Below are 5,596 nucleotides of genomic sequence, written 5' to 3'. Positions count from 1 at the left end.
CTGGCTAATTTTTTTGTATTTTTAGTAGAGGCGGAGTTTCTCCATGTTGGTCAGGCTGTTCTCAAACTCCCGACCTCAGGTGATCTGCCTGCCTCGACCTCCCAAAGTGGTGGGATTACGCGTGTGAACCACCGCGCCTTGCCTTTATTTATTTTTTGAGACAGAGTCTTGCTCTGTCGTCCAGGCTGGAGTGCAGTGGCGTGATCTCTGCTCACTGCAACTTCTGCCTCCTGGGTTCAAGCGATTCTGCTGCCTCAGACTCCCGAGTGGCTGGGATTACAGGTGACAGCTAATTTTCATATTTTTAGTAGCGACAGGGTTTTGCCGTGTTGGCCAGGCTGGCCTCGAACCCCTGACCTCAGGTGATCTACCTGCCTGGGTCTCCCAAAGTGCTGAGATTACAGGCATGAGCCACCGCGCCCAGCTCATCTTCATTTTGTAGAAGAGGAAATTGAGGCACAGAGAGGTTAAATGACATGCCCAAGGTCACAGAGCTAGTGAACAGGATTTGAACCCAGGTCTGGCTCCAGGAGCCTGTGCTGCTCCACTCTTGTTCTTTCCTCTTTGAGGACTTGTAGTTGAAGAAAACCAGAATTTGTCACCCCCAAATATGCCTCTTTGACATAAAATTATTGAGCTGAAGGCAATTAAGAAGGAGCCAACAGGCCAGGCACTGTGGCTCACGCCTGTAATCCCAGCACTTTGGGAAGCCGAGGTGGGCAGATCACCTAAGATCAGGAGTTTGAGACCAGCCTGGCCAACATGGGGAAACCCATCTCTAACAAAAATACAAAAATTGACTGGGTGCGGTGGCTCACGCCTGTAATCCCAGCACTTTGGGAGGCCCAGACGGGTGGATCATCTGAGCTCAGGAGTTCAAGACCAGCCTGGCCAACATGGGAAAACCCCATCTCTACTAAAAATATGAAAATTAGCTGGGCGTGGTGGCAGGTGCCACCAGCTACTTGGGAGGCTGAGGCAGGAGAATCTCTTGAACTTGGGAGGCAATGTTGCAGTGAGCCGAGATCGCACCATTACACTCCAGCCTGGGCAACAAGAGTGAAACTCCATCTCAAAAAAATAAATAAATAAATAAATAAAATACAAAAATTAGCTGGGTGTGGTGGCTCATGCGTGTAATCCCAGCTACTTGGGAGGCTGAGGCAGAGAATCACCTGAACCTGGGAGGCAGAGGTTGCAGTAAGCTGAGATCGGGCCACTGGACTCCAGAGTGAGACTCTGTCTCAAAAGGAAAAGAAAAGAAAAGAAGCAACGAACGGAGAAAGAGCGCTACCTATCCTCCTCTCCTGCCTAAAGGCAGGATATAAATTCTCCTTAATTAAAGACAACTCTAGATTCTCAGCTCCAAGGATGTGTTACCAGAGAAAAACTGCAGTTCTTTCACCTGGCGGGTAACAAACGACTTCAAGAACGCAGGTTTATGTGAACAGGGGTTTTATTACTCGGTATAAGTAAGGAGAACACAGACAGGATTCTCCAAAGCAGCATCTCCCCACAGGAAAGTGACAGGAGGGTTTTATGGGGTGATGGAGAGGGGAGAGGGGGCATGATGACATACAGAGGAGAGGTCCCAGCTGCGCAGACGCAGTGAGTCATTATGCCTATGTTCCCAGAAAAAGCAGTCCAGATCCAGATCCCAAGAGAGGGTTCTTGGACCTCGCACAGGGAGGAATTCAAGGCGAGTCCCAGGGTGCAGTGAGAAGAGAGAGCCTATTGAAAGCCACTCCATTACAGAGTAGGGCGTCCTCAGAAAGCAAGAGAAAGGATGCACCATATTTGTTTTAAGTTCTTCTTATATAGGATTCTTATCTATATAAAGACTAAACTAAGTTGAGCCTAAGTGTGAGTGGGCTGACAGCACGACAAAATATATTATTTTATTGGTTTAAAGAAAACTATCCTTGACATTTTAGTGTGTGAGTGCATCAAAGCATAACTAATTATCTTGAAAGCACATGTTGTTACAGGTATTGGGACGTCTGGACTTTTTGTGGCTGCAGGAATGTGTTCTTGCAGGCAGTACCAAACCAATTCCTTAGCTGTAAGTGTCTTAGAACCATGGGTCATGACTAGTGTGGAAAGTGCCTTGCTAGTAATTTTTTTTTTTTTTTTTTTTTTTTTTTTTTTTTTTTTTTTTTGAGATGGAGTCTTGGTCTGTCACCCATGCTGGAGTGCAGTGGCGGGATCTCAGCTTACTGCAAGCTCCACCTCCTGGGTTCACACCATTCTCCTGCCTCAGTCTCCCGAGTAGCTGAGACTACAGGCACCCGCCACCATGCCCAGCTTATTTTTTGTATTTTTAGTGCAGACGGGGTTTCACTGTGTTAGCCAGGATGGTCTCGATTTCCTCAGCTTGTGATCTGACCACCTTGGCCTCCCAAAGTGCTGGGATTACAGGTGTGAGCCACCACGCCTGGCTGTGCCTTGCTAGTTTTAAGATGGATTTAATTTTAAAATGGTGTCACTCGGACTCTCCCAGGCTCCTGCTTCCCTAGAATTCTCCCTACCTACTTATGAGAGAACCCTTAATCTAAAGGAGAGAAGAGTGAAGACGGTTCTTAGAAACTTCTTCATGCTGATGGGGGGGTTTTGATCTTTGCAACAGGATTCTCTCATAAGGGTTTGCAGTTGGCCTCTAAGGAGCCAGGGGAGGTCCTCATTCATGTGGACCCCCTAGTATTGGAGGAGGAAAAGTCTCTGGATGCGGGACCTAAAGGCGGGATGTGTTTATTTCCTGGCTCAAAGATGGAATGGGTCAGAAGCCTTGTGCCAGCACCATCTTTATGTGGAACTGTCGTAATCTATTAACAGAAGACATGAACTTTACCAAGGGGTTAAACAAGAAAGGGCCAAAGATGAGTAATAACAAGATAAGCTACCAAAGGCCCTAGGAAGGGCAAAAACCAAGTGAGATTCCAGAGGACGATTTTAATGATTGACCAGATAGCTGGAATGGTGCCTTTGTTATATTTATGCAACCAGGCAGCTTGTTCATATATCTTCTGTATATCTTCTTCTATCTGACCTGAGGTGTTTACATAAGTGCAGGAGGTTTATTTATTTATTTATTTATTTATTTATTTATTATTTGAGATGGAGTTTCACTGTAGTTGTGCAAGCTGGAGTGCAATGGTACGATCTTGGCTCACTGCAACTTCCTCCTCCTGGGTTCAAGCAATTCTCCTGCCTCAGCCTCCCAAGTAGCTGAGATTACAGGCATGCGCCACCACGCCTGGCTAATTTTGAATTTTTAGCAGAGACGGGGTTTCACCATGTTGACCAGGCTGGTCTTGAACTCCTGACCTCAAGTGATCCACCTGCCTTGGCCTCCCAAGGTGCTGGGATTACAGGCGTGAGCCATCACGCCCAGTCAGATTTTTTATTATAGTGCACACTGCCCCTTGTTCAAGCAGTAAGTAATCTAGTGCTAATCTATTATCCATTACTACATATTTGAGGGAATCAAGGGAGAATTTTGATTAATCTAAAGTGTCCCCTGTTTTATGAGACTGTGTAGAATGAAGAAGCAAAATTTTGAAGAGGTGCCTGGTGATAGGCAAATTTTTCCCAGGGGCCCATTAAGCTGATGGCAACCCCAACCCCAGCCAATACAAGGCAAATTGCCTGCTTAGATCTCGGGTCAGTGATGTTATATAATTTTATATTGAGGGCTTTGCTTGTCCCAGGGTACATTGACCCCGAACAAAACATTATCAATACACTGGTAACTATGGGTTTCATGATCCCAAATAAGAGACAAGTTGTTTGTAGGTTGATTAAATGGGTGACCACATAGCCATAGGTATCTCTTGGGAGTGCAAACCTGTATGGGATGGGAGTTGTTAAGTAGGAGGGACTAAGGATGTTACTTACCTGTTTATTTCTTTAGATCTTCTTCTAGACCCGACCTTAAGTGTGGGTGGTGGCGTCTTTCTCAGGTACCTGTGGGGACTCATAAGAAACAGGTTTAATCTGCCGGGTGCAGTGGCTCATTCCTATAATCCCAGCACTTGGGGAGGCTGAGGCGGGTGGATCACCTGAAGTCAGCAGTTTAAGATCAGCCTGGTCAACATAGCGAAACCCTGTTTCTACTAAAAATACAAAAATTAGCCGCACGTAGTGGTGCACACTTGTAATCCCAGCTACTTGGGAGGCTGAGGCAGGAGAATCGCTTGAACCCAGGAGGCAGAGGTTGCAGTGAGCTGACACCATGCCATTGCACTTCAGCCTGGGCAACAAGAGTAAAACTCCATCCCCAAAACAACAAAAACAAACAAACAAACAAACAAACACAGGTTTCATCTTGGACAGGTGTACTCAGCCAGTGAGTCCCTGAAGTTGAACAGCAGAGGGAGTGCTTAACAATACCTAATAGGGGACCCTCCATTTTGGTTGTAACTGATCTTTGAGGAATCCTTCTTTCCAAGGTGTTTTGTTTTGTTTTGTTTTGTTTTGTTTTGTTTTGTTTTGTTTTGTTTTGTTTTTGAGATGGAGTCTTGCTCTGTCACCCAGGCTGGAGTGTAGTGGCTTGATCTCAACTCACTGCAACCTCCACCTTCCGGGTTCACATGATTCTCATGCTTCAGCCTCCCGAGTAGCTGGGATTACAGGCGCGTGCCACCACGCCCAGCTAATTTTTGCATTTTTAGTATAGAAAGGGTTTCACTATGTCGGCCAGGCTGGTCTCAAACTCCTGACCTCAAGTGATCCGCCTACCTCGGCCTCCCAAAGTGCTGGGATTACAGGCATGAGCCACCACTCCTAGGGCCTTCTTTCTAAGTTTTTAGTAAGATGAGGCCTCATGATTGAACAGGGAAGTTATGAATGTCTATGGAGGTGGTCCTGACACATGTATATTGAACAAACATGCATGGAATATATGACTCTGTTTGCCTTGGGATAGAAACTTAATCCTTGCCTGGCATGGTCTTAGATCCTGTTTATAATTTGATATCTTATTTCCATGGAATCTATTCTGTCAGTCTTATAATCTCTGTTTTAATGTTAATGCTGGTCAGCTGTGCCTGAATTCCAAGGGAAAAAGGTATAGCGAGTCTGATCTGAACCCCAGCTTCCCATCATGGCCTGAACTACATTTTTACTTTTCTTTTTTTTTTTTGAAATGGGGTCTCACTCTGTCACCCAGGCTGAAGTGCAGTGGCATGATCTCGGCTCACTGCAAGCTCCACCTCCCAGGTCTCAGCCTCCCAAGTAGCTGGGACTACAGGTGCCCGCCACCATGCCCGGCTAATTTTTTTGTATTTTTAGTAGAGAAGAGGTTTCACCGTGTTAGCCAGGATGGTCTCGATCTCCTGACCTCGTGATCCATCCACCTCAGCCTTCCAAAGTGCAGGGATTACAGGTGTGAGCCACCATGTCCAGTCATTTTTACATTTTTAAAGGTTTCTTTTAATTCCCTTTGACCAAGAGAGGGGTCCATTCTGTTGAGGATTTTAGGGTTTTATTTATTTCTTTAGTATATATGCCCCCTTTTTTGTCAAGGCATGCCAGAGGCAGCATCAATGGCCAAGCTTTTATTTATTTATTTATTTATTTTTTTTTTTTTTTTTTTTTT

Source organism: Rhinopithecus bieti, unplaced genomic scaffold, assembly GCF_001698545.2.
Source record: "Rhinopithecus bieti isolate Rb0 unplaced genomic scaffold, ASM169854v2 scaffold_44159, whole genome shotgun sequence".
In the NCBI taxonomy this organism is placed as follows: Eukaryota; Metazoa; Chordata; class Mammalia; order Primates; family Cercopithecidae; genus Rhinopithecus; species Rhinopithecus bieti.
The sequence above is the reverse complement of the archived record's forward strand: the minus strand, read 5'-3'. Positions refer to the sequence as shown.